This window comes from Varanus komodoensis, unplaced genomic scaffold, assembly GCF_004798865.1.
Source record: "Varanus komodoensis strain SLA01 unplaced genomic scaffold, ASM479886v1 scaffold24, whole genome shotgun sequence".
NCBI classification, from domain to species: domain Eukaryota; kingdom Metazoa; phylum Chordata; class Lepidosauria; order Squamata; family Varanidae; genus Varanus; species Varanus komodoensis.
This window is the reverse complement of record NW_025335641.1, coordinates 16,079,548-16,095,313: the sequence shown is the minus strand read 5'-3', so window position 1 is coordinate 16,095,313 and position 15,766 is coordinate 16,079,548. Positions and strand designations below refer to the sequence as shown.

Genomic DNA, 15,766 nt, shown 5'->3' with positions numbered 1-15,766 from the left:
ACACCAAATTCTCCTATGTACAGCAAAATTTCTGCACAGATCAAAAGCCTGCATCACTGTTGCACCTACAGAAGCTCAGTTACCTTATCCAGCTCGTGTATCTGTGAAACAGGTTGATTGTTGCCTGGGAAACACACAATTGCAATGAGGCAATTAAAGGTGTTACTGCATTCTATATATTCTTTACCCATATTGTCTTTCTGTGGTTGTTAAGTTAAGCAACACAAACTGCCTTTGCTTGTATCCTCACTCATTATCTCTAAGGGGCATAGAGTTAACCACTTCCCCACCCTGCCCAATCTTGGTTTAGCTGCTATGGCTTTAATAGTGGAAAGATAGGACAGCTGCCAAGAAAATGTTATAGCCACTCAGTTTAAGAGGGGAGACACAACCAGCGCTTTGAACACAGGTATATATCAGTATCTTAAAGGTATCTCTCATACTTTGCAAATGTCAAATAGCAGCAGCTGTGCATTTGAATGTCATAGTCAATTGCTCTTTCTCTAACTGTGCCTCCCATTTTCACAATTCAGTCTTTGCAGTGTGGGTGTCCTACTGTACTTCAGTGAACCTGCCTTTGGTAAAGAGCAATCAAACACAGGGGCCTGGTTATCAGCAGAAAAGATAGTCCAATTATTACATATCTAGCCCAGATCATTACATCTTTAAGTCTAAAGCTCTAGAAATTGAGTACAATCCTAAATAAGTTTCTTTGAACCTAAGTCCCACTGAGTTGAATGGGATCTCTTTCTCTAATTAATTGCATACACTTCCCTTTCTAAATGCACTGAATTAATATTTTAGGAGGAGGAAGCAGGTATACACTGAAAAAGTAATAAAATAATTACTAACCACATGGAGATCAATGCAATTAATGCAGAATAGTATATTCTCCAAGTGTACCTTTTTTTTTTTTTTTTTGGCACAGTGCAGTTTTCTCACTGTAGGAATTAGTTGCCAATGTACACTTCAATTTAACTTAAGGCTAGATGCAGTCTGCCAACTACCCCATCTGTCTGGCAAAATCTGACTTAGAAATGGGATCTCAGAACATTTAGGCCTGGTCCCAGATTTTAGCATTTGGGAAATTAGTATTTTCAAAAGCCAGCTGTTTGATATAAAAAATGAACATATTGAATCAATGTGTGTGTCCTGCATAGCAAAGAGCCCCTCCCCTAATGCACACATGTTCATGGAATCGCTTTCTGTGCTCACATGTGCTTCTTTGGATTCTGGCCAAAAAGGCTGGAGTTAATTATTCCTTGGCACTCTTGCTTTGCACCTTCCTATAAAAGTGGCTGATTTTATAAGTTTGCTGCAATCGCCTTGCTGGCTTAAGTAAATCAACCAAGTTATTTTGGAAGGATTTAGCATGGCAAATATTACATATGGCGTGCCCATAAGTCTTCTCTCTTGCTGGATGTGGTGCTGATAATAATCTTCAACATACTTTAATTATTTACTAATTAAAATAAACAGTGCAGTTTGAAGATGAAGGTAGACTGAAATCTGTCATCATTTGCTGCCTTTGTGGAATGAATTATAATCTTTACCAAAAAAAATCAAACCTGCATCTATATGATAATTTCAAACTATTTTTATGCTGATATAACTATGACTCCACATAACAGAAACATCTAAATTATGTCAGCCCAGCTGTGTTGGAGAGATGCTGCTAAAACAGAAGGTGCTGCTTAAGAAAGCATTTGGCCCTTGTTGTTTTTCTCTTCTTTGCTGAAAAAGCCCCCTTCAATTTAGAAGGCTTTCCCCCTAATCCTGGATGTATGGTTAAATTAGTGGCAAGGGAAATGCACTCTGCAGTTGCTCAGAAGCACTTTATACCTGCTCTTACTTTACATGCACTAGAGTTCTTACTCTGCACATAAGGCCTAACATGTTTTCTCCTTCATTTTAACTAGATGGATTTGTTATACTTAGGACAAAGATGGAGAAGACTTACTTCTGCAGTAGAAACATAATATGATCAATATAATCATGACTATATCTTGGTCATGGGACTATATTTCAGTCTCAACATTTTTAAAAGACCATGTAAGATTGTTTTTAGTGATTTCCCCTAGGAAACATTTAACTTTTGTCTAAGAGCATATCTCACAGCCCCAGCATCTAAGAGTCAACATAGACATGACAAAGGAGAAGCACTAAGAACGGCTTGTAGTTGGTTGAAGTCTATTTATTTATTCAAAGCCATGCAGTCAGAGAGAGCTTGAAATCCAACCTGTGCAGCAGCAGAAAGGAGGGGTGCTTAACTCTATCTCTAAGGCCTGTTTATCTCCTAAAATGGATAGCACATATTCTTTAGATCTGACCTAGTCTGGTTTCTGGTCTGGACCTGAAACTTCTTTGGTCATGTTGGTAAATGACACACTTCAAGGAATAAACATTGTGAGGGCAGCAAAATCGTATCACAAGTTGCTGAAATATCCAAGGGAACCTATCAACCATCTTTGATAGGGAACCATCAACCATCCAAGGGAACCTATCTTTGGGGGCTACTGAGTTGAGTTAGAACTCAGAGGAACAGAGGGGGTGGGCCTTCCAAAGGATAGATCCCTAACGCACGTGCTAAGGGGCGCTGGTGCTCTAAGCCATGGGCGTTGGTGCTTCATTTTGTCTCCTCTTGCACCTTTTCCAAGCCATTCCAAGAACCACCAAGTCATTCCCAAGGTTTGGGCTCCTGAGATGGATGGCATAGAGCTTTTCCATCTACCAGGGAAGTTGTGAATGATCAGGTCTGTGCTGGGTGTTTTGGAAAGGATGAGGTCAAACAAGCTAGTTCAGTCCTAGTAAGATGTAGGCATTGTGGATGCTTCCCCAGAAGATCGAATGCACAGCCTTGGGGTTCTCCTGGACCCAGCATTGTTGATGGAAGCATGAGTGGCATTAGTAGATAGAAGTGTATTTATTAGCTCGGTCTAATTCACTGGTTGCAAGTCTCTCTGGAGAAAACAGCTGTTGCCACAACATACATGCTCTGGTTACTTCCAGGCTAGATTATTGTAATGAGCTCTGCATGGGATTGCCTTTGGAGGTGGTTCAGAAACTTTGACTGGTACAGAATGCAGGTCTCAGTTACCTGTGGGCACCAAGTGATGCAAACCTGTAATACCTATTTTGTTTCAGCTGCACTGGCTGCTGGTTTTCTTCCGCGTCCAATTCAAAGTGCTGTTAATTACTTTTAAAGTTGTCAAAGGTTTGGCATCCTGTTATTAGAAGGCCATCTGCACCCATGCAAACCTGTCTTGGCCTATAGATCAGCCTTCAAGGTCCTATATAATAATATCCCAGCCCAAACCAAGACATATTAGATTGCCTGGTATTTGCTCTTTCAGTGATGGCCTTATTTGTACGGAACACTTTCCTTTGGCAGGTATGTATAGTCCCTAGGCTGATTTTTAAATGGACCCTGAAGACTTTTGTGTGGTTGATCCAGACTTGAGGTTTAATGTGTTCTATCTGTCACTGGTGCTGTTTGAGCTGGTTGCTTTGACATTGCATTTCTGCTGACTTCATTTCACTGCTGGTGTTAAAACGTTTTTGGATGTTCTAGTTGTTTGATATAGTGGTTTTAGTAAGCTGTGGTTTTAGTAAGTTATAATGAGTTTGAAGGGTTTAATAAGTCACGAGTACCCTGAAATACTGTAAAGGGCGGGATACAAAATTTTTAAATAGACAATCTCTGAAGATGGCAAATCCTGCAAAAAATACATTTTATACTTGTGTGAGTGTGTTTAGAGTCCTTCTCCACCAACCCGATTTCTTCCTAAAGATGAAAATATTTGAGGACCCAATAAATTTTCCCCATGAGTAAAAAAGCAAGTTGGGGATGCAAGATCTTGATCCGGAAAAATGTCCCATATGAAAACAGTTAAGAATCCACTCCTTCCATGCTAAATGTAGAGGCTTCAACAACTGCATTAAAGCTTTGAAAGCAGTTGCTCAGCTTGTCTCCCACATCCCTCTTAACTTAGCCATAGCAAGGCTTGAGGAAACACCCTTTCTTATTCATACCCCACTCAAGTTGGAATGTATTACTAGCCTCTGGGCATCGCCTGTGTATTGTATTCACTGGTGACACCTAGGTCTTAGGCAGCTGGGGCAAGTCAGTCTGCTAAGAGTACTGAAGCTTTCTGTTAACAAATCTCAGCAGGTCTGAGCATTCCAAACTATCACCATCACAAAAGTGAGGGTCTGGGGAAGCCAGAATACTGGAAAGGCAGGTCATGGCAAGTCTCAAATGGCTTTTCAGCTAAATAAACTGTAGGGTGAAGGATTAACAATTCAGTGTTCTATGTATTTGTATGAGAAATGCCTATTCTTAAGTGGCAAATGAGGATTACTTAAATCAGTCATCCTAACACTTTTTGCAAGTATTTTTCAGGTGAGAATAAAACATGGAATGAAGATCCGATAACAAGAATTGGCAATAGGGTGGCCCTTCTGTTGCAGCTTCCATAAGCTGCAGCCAACATGGCTAATGGTGTCCTTCAGATGCTCCCACAATGCCCATCCAAGTTGCCTACCTCTTCCCTGTGAGACATCTTTTGGATATCCAGTGTGAGAGCCAATGTGGTATAGTGGTTATGAGTGCAGGTCTGGGACTGAGGCGACCTGGGTGCTAGTCCACACTCAGCCAGGAAATTACCATTTGCAAGAACAGTCCCAGAAGCTCTTCTGTTTTTATTTATTTATTTATATTTATTTTTCGATTTGTATCCTGCCTTTTTCCTACAAAGGGCTCAAGGCAGCTTACATCTCCTCCTCCATCTTATCCCCACAACAACCACCCTGTGAGGTAGGTTGGGCTGAGAGTCTGTGACTGGCCCAAAGTCACCCAGTTGGCTCCACGGCTGAGTGGGGACTCAAACCCAGGTTGTCTGAGCCCCAGTCCCATGCTCTTAACCACTACACCACGCTGGCTCTCTATAATTTGTTATGTGTGGAACTGAAATGTGAACAAGTGGGTCCTGGATCAAATCAAGCCAGAATGTTCCTCCTTTTATTTTTTATTTTTTTAAACTAAGAAAAAATACAATTGATATATTTATAACTAAACATTTCTGATTAACACAAACAATACATTAATATCAGTGCTGCCTCCACCTGGACCAACAACTCTAGTTACATAGTGTAAGATCATTTATCAGTTCAGGTTGCCTGCTTCTCTTCCAGAACTGCATCGAGTCTTGTGGTGGTTCACACCCCCTTCCTTTTATTAACATGTATTCAGTGAAAGGTCTCCAAATATTTCAAATTTTTCATTTATCAAACCATTTTGCCATTTAATGTCAGAAGTTATCATTAACAGCCATATTCCAGACTTCTTTATAGCAGTCAACTATATGATAGTCACCTTTTGTTTTCCAATTCCTTGCTATTATTAATCTTACTGCTTTTAATAAAATTATAATCAATTCTTTCTATTTTGTCCCAGAACCACATTACAAAATTAATCATATTTTGCCATTCTTTCAAATTTTTCTGTTAGTCGGAGCTTTCTCTAGTAGCAAAACTGACAGAACTGAGGCTGTGATACTTTGGCCACATCATGAAAAAGCAAGACTCCCTGGAGACAACAATTATGTTAGGGAAAGTCAAAGGTGTAAGATGAAAGGGAAGACCAAATCTGAGATGGAGTGGCTTTGTAAAGGAAGCCGCATCCTTGATCTTGGAGGAGCTGAATGGAGCTGTCATGGATAGAACATTTTGGAGAGCTTTCATTCTCTATAGGTCAGAGATGTCTTGACAGCACGTTACAACAACATTTATATGTCATCAAGCATAAAAATATCCCTAAGCAGTTTGCCTGTCCATATTAAAATTTCATTTAAGATATCCTTACTAAAATCACAACTTTAGAAAGAATTCACCAACAATGCTGGCTTGCCCCTAATTTGGGTTATTTTGGGCATGTGTCAACCAAGCATGAGCAGCCCGTTCAGCCAGTGGTGTGTCTGCCTGTGGCACATGGACTCCATCTGCTCACTCACTGCTCTGCCCAGCATCTGCTCACTTCTAAGTGGAACAAATACAGTCACGCATTAGTGCATAACGTGAGGAGGGCAACACATGCACACTCGTTTGATGCCTGCTCGACTGCATGGGATTGGGTGGGTGGCTGCGCTCCAGCAGGACTCTTTCCCTTTGGCTCAGCCTGTGGTGCCTTAGAGGAAGGCAACCGGATGAAGCAAGCAGGCCATCCGCAAGAAAGAGTCACTGCCACCAGGGTGCCTGCTCCGGATGGGAACAGCTGGAGCATTGCAGGGGAAACTTAGTTATTCACAGTATTTTTATTCCACCTTTGAGATAAACACCTTCTCAAAGTGCTTTTAAAAATAAAATATTGCCAGGGCAAATGCATATAAATAAAGGAGCATTAAAAGGGCAGCAGCAGATTTGTATAAAATATTGTCTAGGCTGTCATCAGTTAAAAGAGGGTGGGAAAACCCAGGCCTTTAAGATGCATTGAAAAGTAAGGGAAGCAGTAATATGTGCTTCTCCCATGGAAGCCATTCTATAATGATGGGGACACCACAGAAAAGACCAGTCTCTTCTGCTCACCAACCTGAATGGTCATACTGGCAGGTATGTAACATAAGCAGGATCTCTGTGGCCAATCTTAAGGTCTAGCCAGAATTACCTATATAGAAGTATAGGTAATCAGTTGGTCTCAAGGACTAGAGCGATTCAAAGATAATCGCCAGCACTTTAAATTGTACCCCAAAATGCAGCAGCAGTTTTCAACATCATCGTTATAGGCACTGATCCCCTGGCTCTGCAGACAAATGGACAGCTGTGTTCTGCACCAGTTGAAGCTCGATTGTTGCAAGGTCTGCTTTCTCAAGGTGGGGTGCCACTGAAGAATCAGCCAGAGCTAATAAAAGGCACTCACCTGGCCAATCATAAATGGTGCCAAGACTAGGAAATTCGAATCCAGCAATCCTTGGGCCTTGTGCACTTGGTCCTTCAGGAGTAGGAAAACTACTCATTCAACACTAGTTCCATCCATCCATCCAGTTCAGCGGGTTTCGCAATACCTTGATCTTACCTGGATTAAATCTCAGGTTGTTTACCCCCTTCTGTCTCAAAACTGCCCCCAGACAGCTATTCAGGATTTCTAGTCTTTCTGAGGCCAGTAGGAGGAAATGAGAGGTAGAGCTATGTGTTATTTCCATACCGATGACAGTTTAGCCCAGGCTTTTGGATGGCTTCTCTCAGTGGCTTCAGATAGATGTTGAGCAGATGTTGGGAGACGAGGTACAAGCAGAGGAACTTCAAGTGCCAGTGGCTAGTAGGCTGAACAGGAATCCTCCATCACTTGCTTCTGGGTACGTCCCTCCAAAACGCATTGGAAATACCATCACACTGTGCTCCCCAGTTTTATCCCAGCTAGGTGACCCAGGAAAGGCACTGAGAGAATGCCTAAGTATCTTCCACCAGGGATTTCCTCTCCATTTTGCCCAATGTTAGGGCCAGCCCTTGTATCTTGAGCAACAAAATCATGCTGCAGTGTGTCCAGACATGGAAAATCCCCCGAGTTTAAATTAAGTAGGGCTAGGCCAGAAAAATTAAACGTAGCAGCAGCAGCAGCAGCAAGTTCCTCTTTACCGGTTAATTGTTTAAGGTCATCAAAATACTTTTAGGACTACAAGGGAATGGGTAATTAATCCTGTCTGTAAGAAAAACACGGTCTGTGTTAGCTCTGATTAGTGTGCCCTTCTGTGCATGAAGTTTTTCTATGAAGAAAAGGAAATGGGTGTTTTCTGTTCTCAAATAATTAATGATTCATTCTTGACGGAATGCATTTCTATTTTTGACAAATATACCCAGTGAACTATTTCAAGAGAACGTGAACACATTTTGTAAGATGAGTTATGGTTGAATTCCAACATTTCTACAGCTGTTACTTAGAAGCTGCAGGAATGTAGCAACAGGACTGAAATTTGAGATTTCTTCTGAACAGTTGATCTTAAATTGATTGTTTGGTCCTACTGATGGCCTTTTAAAGGGGTATTCCATTTTAATAATCTACTAACATGCCTCCAGCAGAGACTTCAGACCCAGTTAAATATTATAAAGAGATAGCATGATCCAAATGGTAACTTTTTCAAAAACAAGTTTAAATGGGAGACCTTTTCCACTGCTTCACCTGCTCAGAACGAGGCTGTAACATGGTTAATACCAATAAGTAAATAGATGGATTTCCAAGAATTTGGCATCTCTAGTGCCAGCCACAATAGATAAGACAGCGGTATGACCCACTTCAGGTCTTACTGAATGTCTATAAAGGAGGAAGCAGGAGATTTAAAGCAAATTAGGACAGGCAAGTGAAGAGAATGCTGATTTGTTCCACCCACTGTGCTTTCCCCCCAAAAGCACTTATGAAGCATGTCTTTCCTGCTGGACCTTACTTCCAGGTTTGCAACTTTAGAGGAAGAAAAATACTGTAAGAAAAAACAATTACAGGAAGGAAAGCGCAGATAGGAGAAGGGGTCTGCACCTCCACCCCATGTGACCCAACACTGAATTTATTTTAAATTACACTGTCCGTGCTTGATATGGCAGACCCAATTCTAACATGCTAGTCCACCAAGAAAATGTCTAATCTTGTTGGTAAGATAGTCCTACAAAGATGCGGCATCCAAAACAACAATACTCTCCTTATGTCTGTGTATGTGTGTTACAAATCATACACTCATACACAATGGAAGCCACGTCACAAACTTTATGACAAGTGTAGCAGAACAGACAGATAAAAGAAACTCTGTTCTCTGAAAACTCAAGCAGCTCATTTGCTTCCACTTTTTCAGCCTTCCTGTCAGGAAAAAAAATCCTATGCCTTAAAAAGAGCATGCAGCAGATAGTACATTGTACTTCAGTCACCAGCCAGGGTGAAGTATTGATTTAAAGCCCTCTTTCTATGTATTTATTTATTATATTTATATCCCACCTTTTTTCCTGTCAAGGAGCTCAAGGCAGTTTACACAATTCTCCTCCCATTCTCAATCTTATCCTCACAATAACAACCTTGTGAGGTAGGTTGGGCTGAGAGTCTGTGACGGCTCAAAGTCACCCATTTAGCTCCATGGCTAAGTGGAAACAAGAACCTGGATCTCCTGAGTCCCAGTCCCACGCTCTTAACCACTACATCATACTGGTCTTCTACTCAGCTGCATCACCACAGGAACCTCAAGCCTGAGTTTTATCAGCAAAACCTGTTTTAAGAATGAAGTTTTAAAGCTAACATAAATTATGCCTGTGAAAAGCTGGATTTCTAAAATCTGTATCTGAGATGCCTGATCTGTGGATCTATTTTGTATTGGACACAGTGGCTGGGTTCACATGTCACAACAAGCAGTCCCTGTGTGGTTTCCACAATGTTTTTTTGCCTGGATGTGCCTGACAGATGATCAAATGGTTTCTGTGCTAGTGTGGTTTCCACTCTCCTTGGTCTCCATGGAAACTATGATGCCAGTTCAGACAACTGGAAAAAACCTTGGGGAAGCACGGAAACCACAGAACAGACTGTTGTTTCTTATTGTGGTTTCTAAAAGCCAAACATACCATGCTTAAATATCATGACAGGGTTCAGACAACATAACAGTCCCTCATGTGCAAGAAACCATCCTGGCTTTTCAGGCCATGTGAACTCATCCACTCTCTCCCACCCATAACTTTCAGCACAGAGAGGCTGACAAACCCTACAACTTGTTCATAGCCTTGATTCACATCCTGGTCATTTTAATTTTACTAGGAGATTTAATGGTATTGATTTGAAGTATATTCTCCTGCTCCTCAGCCAGAAAGGTTCCTGTAGCATCTTTCACTCCATCAATACAAGCAAGATAGTTCCTGCCCACAGGTTTGCAGTCTAAATAGACACAACAGAAAAGGAAAACAGGATGAGGATGAAAGAGGAAGAGAGCAAGAGATCTTTCGGTATTGTTGGTGGAATGACTTTGCTTCCCAACTCTCTCTGCTGTATCCTGCTAGAATGGCTATTGGTGGTGAAAGTTGAGGGAGGAAAAGCCTTCAAGGGGAACATCTTCCAGCAGGGTGGCAACAGATTCCTTTCCTCCAGCTTCTTTGAGTGGATTGAGGAAAGGGGTCCGCCCACCACTGTTTGAAAGCTCTTCCCACCTGGCAGCAGTAGCTTCCTTCCCAGAGATCATGATTAATGGGTAAGAAATATTACTCATCACCCATGAGAATTTCGTTAGAATGTGACTAAGGCCAGCATGAATGTTAGAACTAGTTGCAATAGAAATGGCCCAACTGCTTTTGTACTAGGACCAGTCATTCCAGTCTATTTCCCATTTTGCATGCCAGGACCTCGTTCCTTCTCAGCTCATGACTGCTTGACGCCGACCGAAATAAGGACTACTCTGTCCTCTGGAGTGACCTCTCTGTACATTTTCCCTGTCTCCAAAAAGTGGGCAGAGAGCTTGAGGACGCTACCCGACCATACCCAGGGCCATCTTGATTCCCTGGGACAGGATGCAGAGATAGCATAGCTCTCATAAATGACAATCTGAAAATAAGCCATGAGATAAGAAAAAGGCGTAAGTGCCGCTTTTATTTCTGAAACATTTTTGAAGTGATTTAGGAAGGTGGCTGGGCATTTTTTTGTATAAACCTGAATACAATTGTGCCCTTAGGGGCTTTTAACAACCTAAAATAATACATTTAGTTAGATCTATCTTCAATAGATGCACCTGTAAAAGAGCAAAGATTTATTTTATTTTGTTCAGAGGCAAAAGCTGTCTTCATTTTGTATCTCAAGTTCCTGTCTCCCTTCAGGTGCTATTTATTGTTCTTCACTCAGCTGCCTGGGCTGGAACATGAGCTGAAAAACCCAGCTTGAAAATAAATGCCTCTAAAGCCAAGCTTTTTTACAGCTGTAATTCTGGCAGGCTGGCTGACTAACCTGTGTGGATTGCCTGGCTTCAAGTCACTGCCTTGCTCTGTAGCATTGCATTCTTGAGTGATAGTTGCCAGCGTTATTCTTGACTGTTGTTTTGATTTACTTCCCATAGTTTTGCATGTTTTGGTGGTATTGCTCTAATACAGTTGCAACTGCTACATCTCAAAATTTTCAGTCACCCGCGATTGTGATTTCTATTTTGTTTTCCCTGAACCAAATGGCTGTTACCACACCCACCCTGAATTAGAGAGATTAGCAATAGATTATGGGGCTGCCAGAGAAATCTCCGGCTTGATGTTGCCGAAAGCCGGCTGGCTTGATCCTGTGCAGGTCTACTTTGGTAGAAAGTGCCACTGAATTCAGTGATGCTTACTCCTGTCTGCTTAAGATAGCAATTGTGCAGCATAAACCTATGCCTTTTAATCAGAAATGATCCACATATGTTCAGTGGGATTTACTCCCATGTGAATGGACATAGGATTGCAACCTTAAGGCTTATTTCATGGATGTTCCAGTTTAAACTGTCAACAACTTTCCACTTGATAGCTTCTGCGCCTAACAGCTGTATGATGCAGAAATTCAGCAGGCAAAGCTTTTCCTAGTGGTAAAATAATATTAGGGGGAAGCTTTGCTTGGTAAGTATTATTGCTGAGTCACTGGGCAGTACATTTTGACAATGAAGGGAATTCTGAATCTATAGGTGGTCTTGGCTTTCCTCACTAGAAATGTACAAAAATATACTGCCTTGAGGAACATGGCACTTAGATTTCCATTCCACATTGGATTGACTTGAGCCTTCATTCTGAGTTCCTTTCCTCTTCTGTATGCAATCAGTGAAATAATTTTCTCCTATAAAAGTGGCAGCCCTACCCTATGCACTGAATTTGTTTTCCACTGAGTTAGGCGAATGTCTGTGCGTAAGATTTCAGCAGTTAGGTTGACTGGTACTTATTTTAGTTCATTAAAAACAACGAACAGGAGCAGCAGGAGGGGGGAAAGTGAAAGATAACATCCCACTGCATTTTTTCAGATCCTCCTGTGGTTAGATACAATCAGGTCCAAGAGTGATACAAATAAGGATGTGTGCACATCAGACCTCAGTATTTGTATACAGCATGACTATTAAAAGATCATCAGAAATTATGTATCTATTTAGCTGCTTTCCTGTTTCCCCAATGAAATTATTTCTAATGCAGTTTGTCATGCTTTCAGATGTATCAGGCCCCTGCCTCACTCTCAATGTTGCCACATGTCTTTATCTGTATCAAAATGTTAAAAAGGTAAATCTTTTAATTTCATTCTGCCACTCTTCATTCTGCCAATGACTTCTTAAAAGTCATTGTGCTCTTAAAACCAGCCTCTCGATTCAGCTGCTGAAATGACCTAATTGTTAGTTTACCTAATTAAAAGTTACTTCCTGATTTACCCTCAACATTAAGTGTCAGAGGAACAGAGGATCAGCCTAATCACACAGGCTGTCTGTTCATGTCAAGAGCGGATTTTTCTCACCCTTTCAAAGCCAAGCTTATAGATTAAATGAGGATTCTATTAGTTGTTCAAACAACAAGTCTTGTGACATGTTAAAGACAAACATATATACCACATCATAAATTGTATGGATTACAGCCCACTTCCATGAAAGTTGATGCCATGATAAACAGTCTAACATAGCTGGAAAATAATTTCCCTTATGGAAAGGAATTCATTAGCGGTCATGAGTGGGACCTACAACAAAATGTTACAGTACAAAGTGTACAGTACAGTTTAGGAGCTTCCATTCCATGTTTGTTCTATTTTGGCTCATTCTCCACAACAGTCAAAGTCACTGAGCATGGCTTGGGGTCAGTCAATGGGCTTTATACTTCTGCAAATCTTGGAGTTCCCGTCTGCTTGCTGATATCACCCCCTTCTGCACAGATGGCACTCCCCTTTTTGGCTTCCTAAAGAATGGCACGCAAGAGAACTGAGATCACTATTAGTATATGTCATTAGTATAAATCAAAGTAGTGGCAAGTTATTTCATGTTAAAGCAAACCACAAATATGTCATATTGTATATAAGTAACTGGCAAACAATTCCACGATGCCAATTTGCCTTGTACATTTTGTTAGCTTTAGGCAGAGTTTCTGTACGTTGCATATTTAAAAATAAATGTAAATTCTGCATCTAACAATCCAAATTCTCTGCCCAGGAAAGTGGAATTCTGAGGTCTCTCAAGTATGCAAACTGAACAAATGTACATACTTGTGTTCTTTAACATACTTATTCCAGTTCTGTACATGCAAGAAAGAGAGCAGTGGGGCACCAAAGAGGTTTTAAAAATATTCATGCATTATATGTGTGTTGTGTTATGCCGGTCTTCAAAGCATTTTTTCCTGGGTGGTTGATCAGAATAGAAGCAAAAGTACAAGAAAATAATAAATGGAAACAGTACATAAAAGCAGTATATCATCAGTGTGATAGAATAAAAATGGTTAGGAGTCCTAGGAAAACAAGTTTTTCACCTGACACTAGAAAGAACATGCAGGCACCAGGCAACCCTCCATAGCTGGAATGCCATCATTGTGGATGTCTTCTCGTCCAACACCCTCTAGCTGCAGGAAGAGAAAAGTTGGCACGGGCTTATAACAATATGCTTAAAAGTCCCTGGTTCATGGGCAGGAGGAGGGCCAATATATACCGTCAGGACTTATATACTGCTTCCATCATAGCAGATAACCCTAAAGACACAGTCCTATGCTTGTTTAAACTAAGGCAAAGGCCTGAAATTTCCAGCATGCTCCAGCGAGTCCTTTCTCTATCTAAACATACATAAGACTGATTGTGAAATGACTCACTAACCTATTTAGGACAGGTGTAGGATGGGCAACATGTAAGCCAAAGCATTCAGACAGCCTCAGTACCCCTTATGATCTACTATTGGCTATGCTCGTTAGGGCTGATGGGAGTTATGGGCTGAAACATCTGGAGGGCACAAATTGTCTGCCTGTGATTTAGGGTAATTAATCCAACTCAAGAATGTTTCAGGTTCTCCAGCAAAAATTCCTAGGACTGATTGCTGCTACCTTAAGCTATAGCGAAGGATCCAGCTCACTGACTTCAAATTATACCGATTTCATTCCTGGTACCTGGAGCATTAAGTGCTTAACCATATAACAGATTTGTTAAAACCCCACTTAATAACTTGTGTTGGGAGAATGACTTCGTCCTTTGCCTGCACATCATGGCCTTTTGATATTCACTATGGATATTTAATACGGTTTGCATTTGTGCAACATGGAGAAATCTGGCTTCACATACAAATGTCATTGAAAGCCTGAGTGAATGGGAGCCATGACTGACATGTTGTTGGTACATGCCATCAAGCCATCTATGACACGTGCCCTTCCTGTTGTCCTGTTCTTGACAGCCCTGTTCGCCTCTTGTACACTTAAGGTTGCAGCTTCCATTTTAGAATTGATGCAACTCATATTTGGTCTTCTTCGGTCTTCAGTTTTCCCTAGCACGATTGCTTTCTGAGTCTTGCCTTCTTATGATGTGCCCAAAGTACAACAGTCTCAGTTATGTCATTTTTGCTTCCAGGACAAGTTCTGACTTGATGCAACCTGATTTTAACCTGCTTAAAAGGCTCACAAGTATATCTCAGGTAATGGCAGTGGGATTGATTCCTCCTTATTGCATTCAGTAAGAATCCTTGTATGCCTGAACCCTATCCCGCAAAGCCCATTGCCATCTGTTTGCTCTGCCACTCAGCTTGTCATGCCCTTCTCCATGATAGACCATTCCGTTTCCCCACCAGTTTTCCATTTCTATTCCCCAGTGGTCAGTCAGCACTTTGTACCACTGAACATGTCAGGGCTTCATCTGGCTGTTTGGAGGGTCCCCTCACCATCACCCCTTAGAAGGTATTTGAGAGCAACCCCGCCAATAGTTCGTTCTCATGAGTGGATGGTGCCATTTTAGCTACATCAACAATGTAGCTAAAAAACCCACATTCAGGATGATGTGCTATGTAGATTGGCAGTTGTAAGATGCAGTTTTCCATAGGACTCTGAAATGCTCTGCAGGCAGAGAAAGTCAGTAAAGTTTAAAGCTCCTTGAAATCAATGGGACAAAAAGTGTATTTGGTACATTTATATCCTGTCTTTCCTCGAAGGAGCCCAAGTCAGGGTAAATTATGGCAGATGTGATTTTAACCAACTTAAGGCCTATCTAATCTAATCTAATCTAATCTAATCTATCTTCCATTATGATTATTGCTCTTTTGGTTTGCATTTATATCCCACTTTTTTCCTCTTGTGAGGAACCCAAGCGGCTTACTTAGTTGCATTTTAACCTCACAACAGAAACCCTGTGATTGTACTGAGAGTCTGTGACTGGCTCAGCCATCCAGCAAGCTCCGTGGGCAAGTAGTGGCTAGAACCCAAATCCCCTGGGTCCCCAGCCCCACACTTTCACCACACCACACTGGCTCTCCATAGCATTTAAGTGCAACTAACTTTTTAATAATTAGGGTCTGGAATGGGTGACTGTATGCCTCCAATTATGACAACAGACAATTGGAATACCTCCTCGGGCAAAGAAAGGGCAAAAAGCCACTAAATTAGAAAGGAATTGTGAGACAGAAAAGAATATACCCTGTGCACAAACATTCTAAGAAAGTCTTAATTTCCTAAGCGTCATTCCCTAATGGCTCTTTAGAGTATTAAAATACTATAAAAACTTGCTGCACTGGCAGGTCACAAGTAGTATTGTTGGTGCCTGGTAGCTTGGGAACTCAAAGGCAAAACCCAGAAGATACCCTTAATGTCCTTAGCTGCC

General features: G+C 41.3%; 1 protein-coding gene across 1 annotated transcript in view; it reads left to right on the top strand.

Annotated features, from left to right (window-relative positions):
• The window catches only part of CAMSAP2 (calmodulin regulated spectrin associated protein family member 2), a 124,928-nt gene that overhangs the window by 1,619 nt on the left and 107,543 nt on the right, over positions 1-15,766 (top strand). The window contains exon 2 of the mRNA XM_044432428.1: positions 14,528-14,591. The gene's annotated coding sequence lies outside the window, so the exon portion shown is untranslated. The remainder of the gene's footprint in view (positions 1-14,527; positions 14,592-15,766) is intronic.